This window comes from Prionailurus viverrinus, chromosome D1 (genome assembly GCF_022837055.1).
Source record: "Prionailurus viverrinus isolate Anna chromosome D1, UM_Priviv_1.0, whole genome shotgun sequence".
Lineage (NCBI taxonomy): Eukaryota > Metazoa > Chordata > Mammalia > Carnivora > Felidae > Prionailurus > Prionailurus viverrinus.
Genome location: NC_062570.1, coordinates 28,698,084 through 28,720,692, shown reverse-complemented (window position 1 = coordinate 28,720,692; position 22,609 = coordinate 28,698,084).

Here is a 22,609-nt window from a genome sequence, read left to right as displayed (position 1 = left end):
GTCTTTATTTTAATTTATTATTTTTTAATCCCTCATAGGCTCCTGTTTCTCAACTCAGGACTTTTGCACATGCTGGGTTCCTGCCTAGCATACTGCCACTACATTTATCTAAGTTCTATTCATCTTTGTAAACTCTAACTTCCTCCTAAAGACCTTCCTTTAACTGTTCCATTCGATTAGGGCAAATGCTCATTGTACAAGTAATACTTGTAATCATTTAAATTGTGTCTTTCCCTCTCTTATACTCCTGAAGCCTAACACAGTACTTAGTGCATAATAGGTTTCTAATAAATATTTGTTGAATTTAAATGACCAGTACATCTGGGAAAAATTCAAAAAGGTAAAAGATTTTCTGGCAGGGATTTCCACTGGAGAAACATCAGGAAGATGAAGACATTTGGTATTCATGACATGTAAGGATAGGGTGCACATGACTTCATGACCAAACTCTGGCTGGAAATAAAAGGAAAGGAACCCCAAGAAATTGAAAGATGGTAGTGTAAGGGTAAAGACAAGCATGCCTGTATAAAAGGTTATACAGGCAGAAATAATACAAAGGGAAGTCTGGGATAAATTAATAGGTGACAGACTTATATTGATTTATTAGGTTAGGGGTACCTGATGTATACCTCTAACCTTTGAAGTAGGATTCCCATGCAAAACTGCTACTGTCCAAAACAGGTAACCAGGACATCTGAATGGATGTGACCCGATGTGACCTTTCTAATGTCATCTTCCCATCTACTCAGTAATTCTATTGTCCACATTGCTAGAGATAACGGAATTTTGCTTATCCTTTTCCCCTGCACACCCACTCTAGAATATTTTTTTTTTACACTTGGTAAGAGCATTTTTTTAAATGCTGCAAGAAAATGTGTGTATGGTTTCTGTGAAAAATGAACCCTGAGCTAAGGGAAAGTCTTCTTTGGGCAGAATTAGTTGGACTTCCTTCTGATTTTATCTTCCTCTTCCTTGGCTATTTCCTCCATGTCTGACTCCTGACTTCTGTTCCTAACAATGTCTTAGGAGACCTAGTCTACCCTGCACTCCCTATTTCCTCAAGCATTACTTTCCAATGTACTTTGAGCACCTCCCTCATCTCCCTTGACTTCCTCCTTTTCACAACTGGAAGAATGGGATTACAATATGTGTCTTTAAACTCCTGGTCCCATGGTCTTTTTTTTTTTTCTCCACCTCAGTGCTTCCCTATGTCAGCCTACCTTCCAGGGCATGATGGGGAGTGATCAGTTTTACATACAATTCTTTATTTTTCACGCTAGCGGAAGATAACTGTAGCAACCATAGTCCAAAACAATAGATAATGCCCAGGCCTGTGTGCCCAGCTTATGCCCTCCATGATATGCTTCACTATAACTGCATTTGGGAACCTCTGTCAGTAACCTTCATTTCCTGAGACATAGCTGGGGCCTTAGCACTCCAGAGATATGGGAGGCCCAAGACTAGAAATGCTCCAGAAAATTTCCCCCAAACAAGGTTCACAGAAGTTAGTTGGAAAGATTGTTTCTGATTTCCCTGCTGGGGTGAAAGCACCCTTCTCACATTTATGCTGCAAGTCTATGCTGGGGTAAGTGGTATGATACAACAGAAACTGGCACGCTCTGGGTCCAGCCCCCAAGGTTACAGTTTGCTGCAAAGACTAACATTATAAATAATTGTACAGGTAATCAATGAATCACAAGTGAAATACATATTACAAAGGGAAAGTGCAAGATTACAAGAGAACAGAAAAAGAGTGTCTTATTCAGAATCACTCCATTTTAGCACAGAGCAAGGTAAAATATATGCAATAATAAATCAATGTAGGGCAAATGATTGAATGAGTAAACATGTAAAAACACCTAGACTCTGAAGTCTCAATATTCTTCCATGAATTTCCATGAAATTCTTCCATTTGGGTTGTCCCTCCCCCTACACAGACATCTCTACCAGATCCCTTCCCTTCTTCCAAGGGCCAATAGCCTTCCAAGGAACTGAGGTGCCCTTTGCATGTTCTTTTTTTTGTCAGCCCTAAATAGGAGAAGCATATAAATTAGGTATTATAAATATTTTCAGTGCACTCATTTTGCTCTTGGGAAAGCTAGCTCACCACACTCATGAAAAATCCACTCTAATCCCTACATCCAACTTATGACCTCCTCGCACACTCCATGCAAGAATAACATTAATAATAATCAGACTATTAGCCAGAGTGCTTGGTTTGAACCTGAAAAATTTGAGAAATGATCTTATAAATTATTTTCCAAGGATACCATCTTTAGGCATTAACAGCCACAACTGACTCTGAATTCTGGGAATTGAGCATAATTACAAGGAAATTGACAGGACACAAATGCCAAGAATCCTGTTAACCTTTAATATCTTGAAAAAACTCTCCTTGTAATTATCTCTTTCTTTTGTCTTAAATGTTACTGATGAATATTTAGAGGTGTAAGCAAATATGGAAGTGGATGGATGGCAGAATCTTGATCTTTGTTTGGAATCCCAGTTTTCCAGGCATTCCATACAATAATGAAGTGCTAAATAGAGCACTTGGAATTTGACTATTTCCGGAAGGTGTTTCCATCTTTGTATTTGCTCTGCTCCAGTTCTCTGCTTATAATTCTCCACACTGAGTAGAAGCTCCTTTGCATTAGTAATTATAGTGAAAATGTAGGTCTGAGGCATCCGGTGTCTAATGCAATTCCTGACCTGTTCTATGTCTTTGGAAAAGTCACTGCACCATTTTAGTGCTTGAGATTTCCTTTCTGTGAAGTGAATATAATGACATTTAGCTCTAACAGCAACAATATTTGCATAGTGCTTTAAACTTTACTGCGGATATTTACATCCCTTATCTCACAGGTGTAGGAATTTCTCCTGCATTTTTTCCCTCCTTTCTGGAATTCACTACCACTAAGGCTGCCCTTGTCTCTTTTCTCTATTATTTTAATTAAATCTTAACTCACGTCTCTGCCCCCAACCCTGCTTCTACCTAAACCAGTGCTTTCTTACAGAGACCAGATAGACTCCTTGGGGGTGGTCAAAAGTTGGGAGAAGAAGGATTGTCACCATAATTGTGGAGACAGTCCTGCCACTTAGTGCATGGGGGACAGGGAGGCTAGACACTCAGCAATGCATAGGATATTCAGTCACAGATGTTGAATGCCTGTCTGGCACTGAGGTGAGTGAAACCTTTTTTTTTTTTTTTTAATCTAAGCTTAAGATGTATTCCATTTGATATATAAACAGAACATTTTTCAAAGTTTTAATGCTTCCTAATCCTCCAGAAATGAAACTACCTGTAAACTCAGGGAAGAGCGTGCTTTGATTTGTTTACCGTTTGAACATCACCAGTTTGAAAGTTCACGTGACCAATGGCATTGCTTCTCATAGTATTTAAGTCACCAATTCTATGCCCCTTTATCTCTATTGTAGCCTTCACATTCATGGAGAGTCTATATAGTGACACAGGCATCTACACATCATAACATCCTGTGGTATTGTTGTAGCGAAAGATTTGTTTTACACTTATTTGATTATCAATCATTTTCTCTGTATTTCACTTGTAGATTGAATTAGGACATCATATACGCCATTTTTTAAAGTGCGTGCATAGGCAGCTTATTTTACCTATGAAATTAATTTTGCATAGCAATAAGGAAAATACAAAATAGTTCTCAAATAACAAATAAGATTTGGATCAGGTAAAATAGATAACTCCTGATAAAAACAATTCCATACACAGGAAGTAGCTTTGTCTTTCTAAAGCATAGCTCAGTAATGTTTGTTATGTGTTCAGAAAATTTCAGTGTTTCCTTGCCTATGACATATAGTTCAAGTTCCCACGTTTGGCAGCCAAGCCCCTTAGAGGTATCCCAAGGCAACTGTCTAGGCTCAGGCTCTGCAGTGGCCCCACCTCCACACTCATCCATCATCCCGTGACTCCTCAGTTTCCCTGAATATCTCACACTTTACTGCTTGGCTTTGCCAGAATTCACCTCCCTTCTATCCACAGTTTTATAAATCCCACTCAGTGTTTAAGGGCCAGTTAAAATTCTGTTTCCTTCAGGGGCACCTGGTTGGTCTGTTAAGTGTCCAGCTGCTGATTTTGGCTCTGGTCATGATCTCATGGTTCATGGGTAGGAGCCCCGCATAAGGCTGTTTGCTGACAGCTTGGAGCCTGCTTGGGATCCTCTCTCTCCCTCTCTCTCTGCCCTTTCCTCGCTCATACATGCTCTCTCTCTGTATATATATTTGATTGTATATTTGTCTGAAGTCACTTAAGGTCTCTGAAGGCAGGCACTATTTCTTGTTCATTTCTGTACCACTCCAAGGTTTGGCAAAGTACGTGGCCCAGAGTATGAGGTCATTGGATTGAACTGGCCTTCCAGTAATTGAGAGAGATAGACTAGGTATTATTATCTTTATTTCACACATGAGGAAATTGAGCTCCAAATGAGTTCTGAAAGGTTATTTTATGCAGAGCATCTGATGAGGCATGATATAGAGGGGGAACATATAATTACCTCCAGCTCATATGAGGCTGGCTCAGATCTGCCCCTAGAAATACATCTAGAGAGGCTGGCCTACATTTTTGCCAAAAGAAAACAAAAATTTCCATTTCTAGGTCAGCTCTCTGATGTAAGGGTTTGGATTTGTATCACTCTATATGCCACTGATGATAACAAATCTTCTATCTCTTAAAACCTTGTCACCAAACAGAGCTGCAGGTTTCCCCCTTTTAACATTATGTTCCCAACAGAATTCAGCCAGAAAAGACATGGGTTTCCCAGAAACCTTCTCAGGCTTGCCTGGTGGTGGAAGGGTCAGGCTCCAGCTGCGCTTCCTGGCACAGCTCCAGCCTTGACTAAGCCCATCCATCACAGCCGAAGCCTGCCCTTCTCTCACGCTGCTTGAGTTGGAAATGGAAGTGGCCTTTTAACAGAACATTGTCTTAGGATTGTATGAAGCAAGGCTGACAGAGAAAGGAAGATTCATTCCTGACACCAATCATACTAATATCTGTCACCAAAATGACATTTTCCCTTTAATGATGAAAAATTCATCAGGAAAGAGGGAGGAGAATGAACAACTTTCATACGCTGCTCTGGTCTGATAGGGAGGCAACCTTTGCTGCTGCTGTGGGTGGTTTGCAATTTGAGGAGATGGGAGAGAGAATGGCCAGTTGGTTACTGAGCAGACACAACTGGTACTTGGTTTGGAAGAGAAGGGTACAAGCATATGGAAGCCTGTGGGTTAAGCAGTGTTGCTGAACATCTGACTAATTTCCCGCGATGTCTTCTGCTTGGTTTTTTCCATAGAATTGCACCCATTTCTTTCAAGGCCAGACAGGGGGTCAGTAATGATTTGCAAGGCCACCATATACATATTTTACCATATCTGGTTTTTCAAAGCAAGTAAACCTCATGGGAATGCAAAGCTTCTGCCTGTCCCCAAGCCCTTGTTCACATATTGTCTGATGCACACAAATGCTACAATAAAGGAATCCAGTCCACAAGGCAGGGATCATGTTCATATCCTGGAGGGTCTGCAGTTGGGGATGACCCATCAGTGGGAGAAAGCACTACAAAGCCACTGCTTTACAGCCTGAACATGCAATGAGGCAGGGACTGCAGAGGCACTGATGAGGCAGGCATATCACTAGCAGTTGGAGAGAAGCTGCCCAATTGTCTCAGATGTTCACAGAAGTAACTATTTCCCAACAAATCCCACATCTTTATTTACAAGTCCATTGTTTACAAAGATGCTAGATGCTGGTGGCTGTATAAAATGATTTTATTCTCCCCTCCTTTCTTTTCTATTGGCAGAGTCTGCCTCCCACAACAGAGGCTCCAAATGCCAGAAATTCACTATCAAGTGATGCTATGGATGACCACATTACATAGTAAATTAGTTGGATATCCCCCACTAACCAAAAAGAAGGAGGTGCACTCTTCCAGACCCCCACTGATACTGTCTTTGATCATGGTCAGGTGATGGCGTGCGGGGTGGAAAAAGGCAGCCACTTCCCACTCATGGGATAAAGACTGACATCTCAAGCATCATGAAGATTAACTGTGAGACTCTAGGTTGCAGGGGCTGTTGCTCAGCTTTTGGACACCGTACCTCCAGGCTTCTCTGATGTCCTAATTTTCTAAGCCTCCATTAGTAAGTGTCCAGTTACTTGCTGCCAAAAAATCCAAAGTTCCAAAGTACTATGCTCCCACTTAATCAGGAAAAGTGTATCAACTTTATGAGCATGGCACTCTACTTTAGATTCCTTTACTCAGCCTTGAACTGCTCTTGCTCTGTAGGCACACACCTGCTTTCTGCTGCCAGCTTTCTCTTACTCCCTCACTTTCATAAATACTGCCATATACAGGCTGGTTAATGCACCAAGAATCACACTACAACAGGATACTTCTAAAGCTTTTGTGCTTTTGCAATTCTTTATGCTGTTAATTAACACAACACCCACCCATTAGCTAATCTGCCAGCAAAGCAACACAGCATCATTATCTTCTTTATGGAAAAGGAAACTGAGTCATTTATGTCTCTATATTTGCATGAGTGGGCTTCTGGCTCCCCCTTTTCCTCCTCCAATATTCACGCTTTCAAATGTATTTTAGAGCAGCAGTGATGTGATTTCAAAAGGCCTTCACCTGAACAGTCGAGCCCCCAAAGTAACTGGTGCATAAGTGCATATTTTTAAAACCATAACCCTACTACAAATCCCTACAAACAGGCAGGACCACATGGTCCACGTCCTCAATTTTGAACAAATATGTTGTCCTTCTCTCATGTTCTTGGTTTTTTCTGCCTCCCTGGCAGACCAGGAAGAATCTTCTATCACAGAACTCAAAGGTTCAAAGTGACTTCTAAGCTCCAAAAATGGCACTGGAGCTCTGCCTTAAGGGAGAGAAAGGATATGAGAGACTGTTCTCAGGGAAGGAACAGCAGGCGGGCAGGAGAAAAGCTTCCTGTCTGGAAGCAGAAGCGCTGACCTGGTGGACTCAGGCAGGCTGGTGTCCCTGCTGTGGGCCACCTGCCATGAGAAGCTCCAGCCTTTAGGAAACAGACATTTTTGCTCCTTGAAGGTGCAGGCTGGCCTGAGCACCACTGACAGGCCAGGGCAAGGGAAAAGCACTATCAGTCCTGTCCACAATGTGATCCACTCCTTGAGAGGAGGGCAAACTGAATTTGGTCACCATAGGACCCTTAAATTGCCTCCATCATCACCTAAGTGCACTCACCCAGAGGGCAGGTCATGGTCACCCTTCGAGATGGCTATGCAGTCAAATGCCCAGTAGAAGCCCTGGAGGAATTCCATATCCAGTAGAAAATGCATGGAGGAAAATAAATGGAGAAGTCCCATGTTCTAACTTCAGTTAGAAATAGGCAAGCATTCCCTGACAGTAAAAGAAATTATACACTGCCTGACAGAAGCTATGCACGTAATTTTACGCAAAATACACGTAATTTTAAGTTGCATAGCTTACTTTGTTTATGGAATGGCCCATGAACTTTTTAAAATAATGAAGATCATTTCCCTCCATACAGTTAAATTATTGGCAAAATAAATTGTATTTGTCATGTAATTTGATTCTCTCCCATATACCTTGTCTGGAAGAAACGTTGTTCCTATTTGACAGATGAGAAAACCATGGACCATATTTTTAGTGGAAACTGACAAAGTGCCCAGGGTAGAATGGGGAACATCTAGGTTTTAATTTAAATGTTCTAACTCAAAATTCAGGGCTCATTTTACTTGACTGTAGTTTAATACATTCAAGAATCTACTGTCCTTCCTTGAGGGACACTCCCTTTGCCATGGCCCAGGTGGTGGGGGGAGGTTGGGGATGAGGAGCACCAGACAGGATAATGGGGAGAATTTGTGAAGGACAAATGGAAGGCTACAACTCAAGAGCAGATGGTATAAGAACCAGAACCATTATTAAGAAGCAGGCCTAGGATAGAATGTGACACAAAGAAAAGGAAGACAATCCAGAGTGTCTGAGAAATGTAAGAGGTCTGTCCTGTCATTCATCTCCTGGGTGTCACTTCTGAGTTTCTGGAAAGGAGCATTTATTGTCCACAGAACAATAAGCAAGATTTATAGACATGACAGGCTCGGGGAACAAGAATCCACTTCCCACCATGACGGGCACTGTGGGGAGGTTTCACAGGTGGCCATTGGCAGACCTGATGGGGCCCATCAGAAGGACCAGAGGCCTGTTATCCAGAGTGGGGTTTGTTCAGAATGTAATAGCCTCCTTGATCTCTTGAAAGCATTCTTGAAATGGCCTTTTTCTTTGTAATTCCAGACACCATAACTTTCAGCTTGCCTTTCCTCCCTTCCCAGGAGTGTGATGTTACCATCTAATGGCACATGTCTTCCTCCACTGAACCTACCAATGAAACATCACACAGGACACAACTCAGATGCCCCCCTCTTCTTTGGAGTCTTCTCTGTTTATCCCATTGAGAAATGATCTTCTTCTGAATTCTTATCATATTTTGTATCTTCTCCAGCATGTAAAACATATCGCCTTGTGTTATAGTTGGGTATAAACACATGGCATCTTTCCCACAAAAGATAAACCCAATGTTAGAATGGTGCTTGTCTTTCATTAGCTCAACTTGCTTTAGAGCTGAAAAGGCCTGTATAAGCCATCTAGAGCAGTGTCCTCATTTTATAGATGAGGAAACAGAGGTGTGGAGAGCAGACACATTTGAGCCAAGTTCTCACAGTCAGGCAGATTAGAAAGGGAATTCACCTGCACCCTTAGCTTCCCAAAGAACTTGCCCAAAACAAAGTCAGAATGAAAGGTTGAGTGAGTGATTCTGACAAGTCCCTCAGACCTGCCATCCTATGACCAAAGTTGGACCACCCAAAGACGTATACAATTGATATTGAATCTTCAAGGCAACTTCATTTTAGAGATGACCATTTCATTTAGCATGTCTGTTCTCTTCCAATGGGGTTTTCATGAGTGGATCATTCAAACTTCTTAACTGGGTGGTGATTATTCTTAATCAGCTGACCAGGGATGAAAGTTATTCAGATTATTATGCATTAATACATTAAAAAATATGAACAGAAAATCAATCTGGCACCAATAAAAGATGATTGGATATTGTTAATATAAATCAAATAGTGCATCCTGGCTTTACAAAAAAAGAAAATGCTATGATTTTCTTGTATGCTCTGCTATAGACCCTGCACATGGCTCAAATCCTACAACCTCTCCCTTCTACACTTCTATTATAGGCAGGCTGCCTTATGATTAGTGCAGCAATGCCAATTAGTTGCAGTAATGGGTAGGATTCACATTTAAGGAAACTCGCAGCCTGATACCTAACAGCATTTACAGGCTCCAAATGTGCACACGCTCTGTTTGCAGGGGGTATAGTGTGTGTCCACAAAGAAGTGAAGGTACTGAGGGTCAGGGGCGTGTGTGTGTGTGTGTGTGTGTGTTGTCTGCATACATGTGCCTGTGTGTGCATACGTGTACATGCATGTAAATGCAGGTGTGCGGCCAGCAAGGAACTGGGTCAGGGAGGAGGAGGGTGCTGGTGAAAATGGGTGAGGTCTGCCTGCTGTAGGAGGGAGTTTTGTATGTCTGGGAAGGAGGAGTCTATGTGAGCAAGAGAAATGCTACTTTGAGTACAGGGCTTTGGGAAAGTTAGTAAATGCATGCTTAAGTAGGATGTTTGGAAGGTGTAGTGAGAGGATTCCTGAGGAGACATCCCTCTCTGGTTTTGGAAAAAATTTGTCATGCAAAAGTGGTGTATTACAGTGCTCTTTTGCCCCATTGTTTCCCTTCTTGTTCTTCCCCCTCTTCTTCATTAAAGCCTTATGGATGTTGCTTTCCATGCCCTTTTCCACCCTGGTTTTCCTTTTCTGTCCTTTCTGTTTCTGCAGGTGATAGGAAGTAGGGAAGAAGTAGCTGCTCCTTACTGGGAGAACTGGTTCTGGTGCTCATGTTGTTTAGAACCACGTAAAAGTCCTGAAACAAACCCCAAAAGGAGCACTGTTTCCCCCTTGAGGACCTTCTAATGTATTTTTTAAAAAAGCCCACACACTGGGCCGTCAAAGTCACATGCAATGTGACAAAGTGGGTAATTATGTTTCACTTAGCACACATCAAAGGAACAAATGGCTGGAGAGCGTGCATATGTGCACCCGTGCTTGCGCAAAGGAGGCTGTGTGTGTAAGGCCAGCCCTGGGTGCAGGCTGGGTGCAGCCTTGGGGACCCAGGCTTGTCCTCTGGTACCCTGCCCTTAAAAGGAATGAGGCTATAAGACTCATTTACATCTGGGAGCTGAAGTGGAATGTGCCTGGCCTTTTCCTCATGTTCCTTTGTTTGGTTTTCATGGAAACCTGTGTTTATGGGAAAACCCTGAGCATGCTTGCTACAGACAGATGTTTCTGTTCTCTGTCCGTAATCATGTTAAGAATGTTTCTTTTGGGAGATAAGCTATCATTTTTCTTCTCTTCCCCCAATGCAAAAGATAGAAATTATCAACATGTCTAAAATCCAGAGGTCCCTCTGGAAGCAGGTGATGCCAAACAGCTTTTGGCAGAGACCCATCACCGCTTGGAGCTTCCTGTTACAACTCGATAGAAGGAGGGGCAGAACCAAAGGCACAAATTATGCCCACTGTCCTTGTCACAGATAAAAAAGAGAGAGAGAGAGAAAAGGAGAATTAAAGCTGGATTCTGAATCACTGATGCACAACCCAGGCTTCTCCTTCACCCTGGACCATCCCCATCCCACTTTTCCTTCCTGCTACTTCCCCCATAGGCTGAAAACTTTGTCACTTTAACATTTAATTATATAAAATCCTGTTCTCTTTACCCCCTGTGGATGAGCAATTGTTCTGCTATTTCTATAAAACGCCACAGGAAATATGAAAATAGGAGGCAGGATTTGGAGCAAGACTGTTCCTGAATGCCTGTGGTTAGCAGCGTCAGAGATGGCTGCGTGGATTTTACATCTGTGGCAGGGAAATGGAAAGGGGGGCCAGAGGGGCCAGGCAGGGAGGGATGGGGAGAGCAGGTGTCACAAGGGAGCCATGTCAAAATGCTGCAATGTGACCTTCGACCTGAGGGGACTGAACCCCAGGGAGAGCAGCCCCCACAGAGCCTGTGCCAGGCTCACTGCTTAAAGCAGGAGAACTGGGCTGGCAGATGGGTCAAAAGTGAGTCATAAGCTGGAGGGGAATGAACTGCACATTTCCCTGCACTATAAAAAAATGCTTTTCGAAAGAGGCTGGACAGTATCTATGGCCTCATTCATTCTTTAATCAAATATGTTACTGGGAAGCAGTGTTGAGAAATAACTGCAAGTGTAGACACTGAAGCCAGAAGCCAAGGTTCCAGTTAAGGCCCTTTTACTCATGAAGGTATAAATGCAGCAAGTTATTCTCTTCCTGCACTGATTTTGTCATATGCAAACTGGGGCTAACAATGATAACATCACCCTGAAATAAAGTGCCAGAACAGTGCTATTATAATGATCTAATGAGGAACTATAGTGTAACAAATATTGTACTAGATACAGTGGCTACAATGGTTTATAAGTGCCTGCGTACACATCTCAGTGTTTCATAACTTAATAGAGGAGACAGATGTGCATACAAATTATCAACAGTGTGATGGGGGCTAAGATAGTGATATCTACGAAGTCTGAGATTTTGGATATAAGGATCAAGGGAGTTGGGGAACACTTAGCAGACAAAATGGGTTTTGTAGGTTTTGTAGGATAGGTAGGAAATAGGAAGTTGCCAGTTGGGGAAGAGGGATAATATTATTTCTAGAAGAGTACAGAAAAAAGAAAGAGATGAAAGTCTGTCTAAAAGATCATGGCATTTTGTTTTGTTTTGTTTTGTTTTGTTTTGTTTTGTTTTGTTTTAAGTAGGCTCCATGCCCAACGCAGGGCTTGAACTCATGACCTGAAAGCAAGACTCACATACTCTACTGACTGAATTAACCAGGTGCCCCCTCATCATGGCTGGTTTTTAAAAAAGTGATAAATTGTGCCTGATGAATGGTGGGAGGTAAAACCTAGTAAAAAAAAACCCCACCTGGCTTGCTAGACAGTTTGGGTTTCATTTTGTTGGAAATGGGGATTCACCGGGAGATTTTACAAAAAGGTAGAAGCATTATCCATTTTGAACTACTCTACCTGCTGTCATACTAATTTTAATCTCTCTTTATATAATATACAAAATTAATAATTCTTCCCTAACTATAAAAACTGCAGTGGAAGAACACAGATGTTTGAAGCAGCACTGGACAATCAATTGATGGGATGAGAGATGAGGAGGGGTCGCTGTTAAGAGACCCTTGTAATACACAATGTGAGAGCCAGTGGAGAGCTCTGTCTTTAAGAGCAGTCTAGAATGTTAAGAGTTTCCTTCCAATGGCTTCTTCTGTATCCTCGAAAATGTCTACATAGCAAGAAATATCTGCCTGTGGCTGACACTATTAGTTATTTGCCTAGTATGTGTTCTCCCCATCTTCCTTACTCAACTAACCCTGGATTGGTTTAGGGTACTAAGGAGCATAATTAGAAACTACCTCCTCCCTTGCACCTGGAGGTTAGCTACATGATGAGGATCTGGTCTGTGGTCTGGAAGTGGAAACCTTCCAGACAGCTCACAGACAGTTTTGTTTTGTGATTCTGGCACCGGTTATCCCTTCTAACCTCTTTTTCTTCTCCTTGCCTGGGAGTCAAAGTGACAGTGGAGGTGAAGCATCCACCTTTCAACCATGAGGACAAGAATCTGACACTAAAGATTGCAGAGAGGAAGGCTAGAAGACCTGGGATGCTGATGACATCTGGAGCCTGTCTATCTCTGGACTTCATGCTCTGTAGTTAAGTCTAGGAATCTGAGTTTCTGTTATCTGTAGTGGAATACAGTCTCTGATACCAGGGGACCTGTGTAGATAAGAGCCTCATGTAACACACACTGCTACTGAGGCACAGATGTTTGACATCTCAGAAGCAAAATCAGTTTCTCTTTGGCTCTTGGAAAAAAGGGTCCATCTCTCAACAGTATCCTCAGCATGTTAGTGACCCCCAACCAAAATTCTTCTCTGTTGTCAGATGTTAACCCTAGATCTCCTACCATCCTACAAAGACAAATTTCCTTCAACCCCAAAGGCTTAGCCACTGAATGGCCAGTCTCAGGAAGAAGGACAGAGTGTCAGTACTAACGAGTAAATGTTGACTATCAGAGCTTTGCCAAATTAGTGGGAGCTGAGGATGTGTCTTTCACAATGAAAAAGAAAGGTGACTCCCAATGTAACATTATTGTTTGGTTTCAGGCTGGTCAAGGGGGAAATCGCCCCTTTGGGTGGGATGCAAGGATGTTGGGGAGATAAAGGAAAGGACTAGAGGAAGATAGCTGTGGTCTCAACCTAGAGTCCTAATAGTGGTGGGGAGAAATGCAATGAACTGGGTACTAAACACAGCTGAAATAATAACATACAGGAGGTAGACCTAAGGACCCAGCTGTACAATGGGGCTTTGGAGTTAAATCAGTGAATTTTACTAGCCAGTCAACCTAACCACTCAAGCTGTAGGTTCCCAAGTTGTAAAATGGAGGTCATTGTGCCCACTTGCAGGTTTATAATGAGGATTATAGGAGATGAGGTACATAAAAAAGCCTAACACACTGGAGGCAATCTGTAAATGAATGTCTTGGTATCCTCAAGGAAGACAGATGGAAACCATAGGATCAGAAGCCGTCTCCAGGGATCCCCTCCTCAGGGGGCCCTAGAAATGCAGGAGTCCCACGTGAGCCCCTTACGTCTTGCTAGAAAAGTAGAATAGCTTTTGGCAAATTTAGCTCTGCCCAAGTCCTGGTCAAAGCTTTGCAAGAAGGATCCCTTAACATCTTTGACCTCTTTTTGCCCTTTCCACTTCGGGGTGCAGGGATCCCATCTGAATCCCTAGTGCAGCTTAGGAAACAGAAGAGGAAAATCAAACATAACCCCATGGAGAAATCCTTCCTTTTTGCATTAGTGAGAAAAGGGTACCACATGAGCACAGTTCACTCTATAAACCCAGATACGGAGCTCAAATATGAGCAAAAATAACTCAACCCAGGACTGGGGAGTGGTCTGCTTCACCAGCTCAAATACAGAACCCTGCTGATAGCACCTAAGAGGATCCCTTTGCACAGCCCTGACCATGGGCAGATGTTCCCCTCACACCTGGGCAGAGGGCAAATCAGAGACAGCAATGTCTGGGGAATTAGGCATGGTCCAGGAGACCCAGAAGCCTTCTCAGTCCAAGTGGAAGTTTATCTCCATGGCCAGTTGGGAGTGTGCAGGTTTTGTTTTATTTGAGGAGAGCTGGTAGTTTTCACAGTGGGGACATTAGCACACAGGTAGATGGCAGGGATTGAGCAACAGGAGTATTTAGCAAGGGCAGAGTGAACTGAACAGGGGGACATTGGACTTGTCCCTTGGCTCCACGGGCCCTGCTTGTGCCTGCTTGCCTTCATGCAACAGCCAAGTTTAAATTGTGCTGGCCCGACACAGCCAGTGTGGCAGAGGGGTGTCTCCTGGAAAAAACAAGGAGAATGAAGAAGAGACAGAGAGCCAGGTGCTCAGTCTCTCAAAGGAGTAACCCACTCCTATTCCCTCCCTGGAGAGGAAAAAATGAGTACTTGGGGCTTCAGGCTGTTGGGCTTACTTTTTGAACAATTTCATCTCTCCAATCTTCAATGGCCTCTATGTACAGACTGCCTACAAAGAAAGTTTCCTCGCTCTTGTGCTAGAAATAACAGGTCCTGGGTGCATAGGGAGCACTACCCCACCAGGGAACTTCTTGCATAAAATTTATCTACTTGTTCCATAATTTCATATCAGCCTCAGTAAAAAAGCTCTTTTGTTGTGGTGGTGGCTGATAATGCAATGAGACACCATCCCCTCTGTGAGCTAATGACGTTTGTGGGGAGATGACAGGTGGGTATGAAAATGGAATCAGATAGGGTGGGGGCAGGCTCTGGCTCCGTTCCTTGCTCTTTGCTGTTTCTGTGGCTCTGGCTCCAGAGGAAGAGCGTGGGATGTTATCTATTAGTCTTTGCATCAGAATTTTATTCTAATTTCATAACGAAGATGTTGCTCCATCAGATACAGATGATGTGTCAGCAGAAATGTAGAAGGCCATTTTTATGTGTCAGCCGGCACTCTGCAGGGTCCCCCACCTGCCTGGAACAGTGTAAAAAGCGCTGTTTGAGGGAATAGCTCTGCCACAGTAGATTGATCTTCAGAGATATACCAGATCTCTCTTCTTTCCTTACCACTGATCCTGTCAAGCTGTAAGCTCTATGAGGGCAGGAGACCTTTCTTCCCATTCGTTGTCCTACACCCAGTGCCTGGAACGTGATGACTAGTCAACATAAGCGAATGTATGAATCTCATCTGCCATGATTCCCAGGCTATGCATGGTGCCAGTTTTTATTTTTAATTGAGGTATAATTCACATCTAACTTTTTATTAGTTTCAGGTGTACAACATAATGGCTCAATATTTGTATACACAGTGAAATGATCACCACAATTAGTCCAGTGACCATGCATCACCTGTATGGCACCCACTTTTTGCAGACTTGTTTACTTCTGAAGATCATAACCTCTACCAACCCTGTTCCACTTATAAGTACTAATCCTCACATTAGACTGTGGAATCCCAGGGCTCTCATCCAACTCTGTGAGTCTCCACATTGACTCAACTCCCCCTAACTGGCTGATAAGTATGAGCTCATATTCTGGAACTTTCTGGGCCTCAGAAAATAGAGGTACTAACAGTACCTGCCTAATGGTTTCCTGTGAAGATTGAGACAATGCATACTGAGGGCTACAAATAGGATCTTGATTTTGGAAATCCTCAATATATTAGCCATTCTAAAGTCCTAGAAAGGACCTTAATCTTCTTTTACTGTATTTGAGTGCTTTGTCCCAGGAACCTACTGGGGATATTATCCCTCCCAGATTAGTCAATCCATCTCTCAAGGGCATGATTCTATCACCACTCAAGATAATACTGCTCACCTTCTTCCTTCGTGTCCCCTCTTGCAAGATATTTCACACTGTACTCTCTTCTTGGAGCCCACTGGCTGGTATTTTATCTGGACTCCAGTGTTTTCCTGTGCTAGACCCTTTTATTTGTGGAAGATCATACTTTTCACAGATGATATTTCATTTGTGGAAGATCATACTTTACACAGATGATATATTATCTGGATATCTAAAGTTAAATGGGAATCATGGTGCAGGAGTTAAGAGCCCTGTCTCCAGAGTCACAAATTTCAGCTCTGCCATTTTTCTAGCCATAAGACCCTGGATGCATTAATAACTTATAACACCTCAGTTTCTTTATCTGTAAAATAGGGACACTGATACTATCTAACTCACAGGATTGTTGCAAAGATTAACTGACTTGATTTCTTTGAAGGGCTTAGAATAGCTCCTGCCTCATATTAAGTATTCAATAAATTTTAAATATTATTATTTGTAGCTACCATATGCCACATACACCAACATATGTAAATATGGGGTCATTTAATTATAAATTAGACTCTTCCCATTCTACAGCATATGCCTATGAACAGCAGGTCATTCCCATGTACAAAGACGCATGCCCTTTCTCCTCTTTTGTCATGAAAATGAAGCATAACTTGAAAATCTATCACAACTCAGCACCTTTGAAGGAAGCACTTTTGAACAGAGACTTTTTGCCACTGGTTTGTCATTTTCTCCCTACCAACTTTCCGCTAAGGGAATATACACATACCAGTAGTCATAAAACTAAGTCCTAGTCTTAATTCTTCCAGAGATGAGTGTGTAACACAGAGCAGAGAAAACCACTCCTCTCCAGACTTCAGTTCTCTCATCTGCACAATGATAGAGTAGACCAGGGGCTATTATTGGTCTTCTCAATCCCAAGGCTGTGAATATGACTATAACCCAAAGGTCTCTGGGAATCTGGCCAGAGTCTGGACAGGCTCTGGTTCCCAGAACCTTGAGAAGGAACATGATTTCTGTGTGGATTTTATGGCATTATGGTAGGGAAGCTTGCAAGTTCTCTATCACCCAGTTTGGAAAAGAGACTGGAGATACCACGACCTTTGGATATGAAATATTAGTGTTTTGAATTTCCCTTTTTAATTACTTGAGATGCGCTGTACTTGGCATGAAAAGGTTACATGCTGATGTGTAGCAGCAAACAGCCAAAGAGAAATCCCTGATTTCTCATTTATGGGGGCTGCTTGGGCCACTTGCTGGGTGTGAGACTGAGGAGCAGAGGGGTTCTTTCCTCTTCCTGGTACTATCATCTTTCCTATCCTCAGTAGGAATGTGTACCCAGGATATGCTACACATTTTCTATCCTTGGGACTATGGCTTTTGTCTCTTTAATATAGAGTGGCCCAGACACACATGATTTTCTTGAACTTTTCCATCTCTGCTTTCTCAGATGAAAAAGGTAGAAATAAAATGAAGTAGGAACTCTTAGCTCTTGTCAACTGCTAATTGCACCAAACCAAATTTTTTCAACACGGCATTCAAGGATCTTTATAATTAGGCTAAGAATCGCCTGCCTCAGCACCCATCAAAAATTAGCAGAGAATATTTACTCCCTCTCCTTTCTTTTCTGCAAATACGTACTTCATCTCAGTTGTGAATTGCCTTTTCCTACACTTCCCCCTCTTCATGTGAAGTTCCATCTAAACTCCACTGTCAGCGAGACACTCTAGGGATGAAGGGGGCAGTATGAAGCATGTGTCTCGTGAAGTGACTTCTCCATCATGCTCTGACGGTTGGTATTATGAGTTACCTTGGTTAGGCCAGGGCAGCCAGATATTTGGGCAAACATTATTCTAGATGTTTCTGTAAGGGTAGTTTTTAGATGTGGTTAAATCTGGAGATTTTGAGTAAGGCAGATTGCCCTTCATAAAGTGGTGGGTCCTATCCAATCAGTTGAAAACTTTAACAGAAAAACACAAACGTGGCGTGACTGGCTGGCTCAGTCAGTGAAGGGTCTGACTCTTGATTTTCCCTCAGGTCATGATCTCACAGTTCTGTGAGTTCAAGCCCCGCATAGGTCTCTGTGCTGACAGTGCACAGCCTGCTTGGGATTCTTTCTCTCCCCCTCTCTCTCTGCCCCTCCCCTGCTCCAGCTCACTTTCTTTCTCTCAAACTAAATAAATAAACTTAGAAAAAAAGAAAAAAGAAAAACACGAACTTCCCCTGGAGAGGCAGAGATTCTCCCAGCAGTTTTTGAACTTGAACAGTAGCATCATCTCTTTCCTGGGTTTCTAGCCTGCCAGCCTTCTCTATCAAAAACTTGCCAGCCTCCACTATCATATGAGCCAATTCTTTAAAATAAATATCTCTTTTTAATATTATATATTACATATACATATATGTAGATATACAAATATACATATATAAAATATATAACATACACACACAATCACACAACCCATTGTATATGTACACACATCCTATTTGTTCTATTTTTTTTTCTGGAAAACCCTAATGAACATGTGGCATTGTAGTATAACATAGTGTAATGTTACCCTTCCCCTACAGGCAAGACATTCTCTCAGGCACTTTCTTAGAATGTGTCCTTCCTCTATGAAGCTTCTGTATTTCACCCAACTTTCTAAATTCCAGCTAATTCACATTAGACAAAGAGAAGAGAGCTTCATAAAATTGTTCTCTGCTAGTGATGGAGATGGGCATACCACACTGTTCGTTCCTACCCTACAGCTGATTGACCCACAAATGTGGTGTGTGGCCTTTGAATAGCCATTAACGCCTCAGCCCTGTCTCCCTGGGGTGCAGGTGAGTCCTCACTGTCACCCATCGTGTCTCCCCATCACCAGCATTAAACAGTATGAAGACAAGGTACTCAGTGATTGGAAGGGAATGAATCATATATTGAAAATAGGACAATCCTAAAGTCTTCCTGTTCTTTCCTAAAAGAAGTTGGAATAATCTTTCTCTCCTCTAAACTTCCTTAGTGCCTTTTCAAGCTTTTCTTACCGGGGGGAGGAAAATTCTGTAGCACATTCTCGCAGTTTGCACACTACATTCAGTGTGTCTGTGACACTAGTGGCTACTGTGTATTGGCTGCTCTATGTCAAAGGCAGTGTAGTTGTGCATGTGTAACGAGACCCCACAATTATTCTTTAGGTGGGTTTTATTATCTCCAAATGGAAACGCAGCAGGATCAAGCAAATTACTCAGGGTTATATAGTGAATAAGTGACCAATGTGGGTTTCACATCCAGTGTTTCTGACTCCAAATCCATGTGCTTTAAACGATTGCTGTGCTTCCTCTAATTCTTGAGTGTAAGGATTATAAAAAAAGAAATATTTGCCTATGTTCATATTGTTTTAATTTGTCAGAGCAAGTGCTCAGTGTGTGTTAACAAGGACAGTCAAATGAAGGGCAAATAATTGAGACCCAAATTCAGCCAGGTAACTGAGCAAAGCCCTTTACAGGAGATCAAAAAGTGGTGAAATCAGGACTGAAAAATATAGAAAATTTACATGGGAAAGCAGATCATTTGGGAATATATAGATTCTTTCCAATAAGAAAGTCCCTGACTAGTCCCATGCAGGCTAGTGAAATGCAGTTCATGACTAAGAGATGCCTGTTATGGCTGGATACTCCCAAAGAAGAAGTCTTCTAAAAGCCACAATGAGGAGATTCTGAGTATGAAATTCTGTGGAGCACTGAACGAGGTGGGGATGCCAGATGGCCACAGATCACCAACTTCCACCAGTGATTAAAGTGATCTTTGGATGCCAGAGAGAAAGACCTAGCTGAATCAGGATATAAGAGCAGAGAGGTAGTTTTTCAAATAAAAAATGGTTAGAACTTAAAAAGACATGTGTAGGTGTTATTAAAAACTTAGTAAGTGGTGTCTGGGTCTAAGCTATGTGTCTCTCTTGTGCCCTGAGATTCATCACAAGGTACAGGGCTGGCCCAGATCATCTGTGCTGGTGTACCTCTCAGAGGTGTTGGGATCAGGAGAGGCCAGTAAAGTCTAGACCCATGCTTGTAACTAACAATGGTAACTAACTGTTACCACCAATTCATTTCTTAGATTGAAAACAGCAGAAATGATCAGAAATAAAATAAGAACGCCAGTTTAAAGATGTCTGGGAGATGTCAACAAAGCCACCCAGTGGAATATAATTCAACAACTATTTTTAAAGTGCTTATTATGTGCCTCCCTTTGTACTAAGTAGGTAGTGATAGAATGGGTGAAGAGTTCACAAAATATGCATTTATATCTATATCCACATCTGGGTATCTACCTATCTACACACACACACACACACACACACACACGTACATATGTATAATTTAGTCCCCAAATCTCTCCATACTTCTTGGAAGGTGGAAATTTTGGGAAAAAGTATTAGAGGGGAGAAATAGAGAAATTACATGTTTGCTATAGGACAGGCCTGTGCTACCTGAATCTAACACCAGCTGTCAGAAGTAGGCATTATTATTCTAGTATTTCAGGCTCAGAAAGTCTAGGTCAACACTTGTTCGGTGGCATTCATTTAGCTATGGAAAAGATGGAATTCAGGTGAGTCCTTTTTTTTTCTGTTCCACCTAATATTTATTACTGAGTATTGAGAAAGCACATATTCAAAAACAGCTAAATAATAATGTAATCAGTAATAATTATTAGTGGAATTTTTTTTCTGCCATTCCTACTTTTAAGCATCCGACAGTATCAGTTTCCTAACCACAAAATCTGGCTCAGGAGCCCTACATCTTTTCATATGGGATTAGCAGAGCTGGGCACTAGTCACTATGGCTTGACTATAGATACTCTTAGTTTTGGGGGCAAAAGGAAGAGTGAGACTTGGAGTTAGTCTTTCAACTGTCACAAAGGATCAGATACAAGGAATTGCTTCCTGAACAGTCAGGTTAGAAATTAAATGCTGGATGCAAAGGAATTTATGTGGATGTCGTCCTAAGAATACAGATAATAACCAGAAAGCTTTGGGTTTGCTCCTATGACTCTTGAATCTGGCAGGAATTCTTCCCAGTATCTATTATCATGCTTCCGTCCCTGGCACCTGACGCTGGACTCCTAAGTCCAGAGCCCTGGGCAGGAAACTCTGTGTGAGGAGCTTTTCTGCTAATCCCCAGCCTGAATGTTCTGTTCCTCAGCTCCAGGCTACTGCTCCTTGCCCTAGCACCTGCCGAGCGAATGAATAATTCCCTTCCCTCATTTGCATTGTTTCCTTGAAGGTATTTATAGCTTGTGATCATCTGCCCCCTGAGTCCTCTCCTCTAGACTATAATTTAGCATTAGTCCCAGGTCTGTTAGCCATGGAACTGAGCATGCACAGGAGCTCCATTGCCTGGGCTCTTGGCAGAAGGGAGTGGAGGCCCTTTAAGGCTTCAGCAGTGGTTCGAAAAATAGTGGGTGGAATGTCACTCTCAAAATTGGTCCTCTTGGTTGTCTTTATGGAGAGTTTTATGATTTGCCTGTTGAGTAAGAAAAGATTTAGAGATTTGTCCAGATGGCTCTGTATGTGTGTGTATGTCGTGGAGAGTGTGTGTGTGTGTGTGTGTGTGTGTGTGTGGTGTACATGCTCCGGGAGTTGGGGAGTGTGCGGAAACCAATTAAAAGAGGGAAGCTTATTTTTCTGTGACTCCTGTCTCTACCTCTCTGGTCAACTATGCCTGTATTCTGCTATCGTAATTCTTGAAGGTGGCAAAACCAGGAAGCAAAGAAAAGCAAAGCAGTAAATCATAAGGTCAATCACATGGATACAAAAATCCTAAAATGGCCCCATGTAACATAGGTCACTCTTTCAGCCTCCCAATATTCTCAGGCCACAGACCACTGAAACACAAAGAACACAAAGAAGACTATATATGGAATCTAGAGAGGAGAAAGGAATTTGGGACAACTATTTAAGACGGAAAGAGAAGAGCTACAGCTTGAGCAGAGAATCTTTTTGGAAGTTTATCCATGAGACCCCAAGTAGCTGGATTCATCTCTTCCTGTGATTCAGAAAGTGAAAAATAAAATAAGTATTTTTCAAATAAATACCTTTTCCAAAAGATAATTGAGAATATTTTGAAGTTGAAGCCTGTGGAGTCCTTCCAAAGGCATTAAGACTGTAATAAGCTGACAGGTCAGAATATTTCTCGTTTCCACCTTGCTGAAATTTTTTTTTGCCCTATGTTGCTGAATTAACCTCATTAATCTTACTTCAGTTTAAGTGCAGGAGTGTGAAAAATTGGGGTTTGGGAGTGGGGGGTTTTTGATTCCAGGAAACATTTTCCACACAGCGGGAACACCTGGCAGACCCTACCTTGACCAAGGAATCAAGTTCAACATTTCCAGGAGTGGTACACTGTAGATATTGTGCTTTCTGATGTCTTCCTGATGGCAATGCCACTTCTGTGATATTCCTGCCAAGAATACCTGGTCATAAACAAAGGTGAGACAGACCCAGGTTCAGAGCCATCTCGCAGCATGAAAGGACTGCATACACTGGATGTCCAATAAGGACATGGGAGACCAAAGGCCAAGAAACTGTTT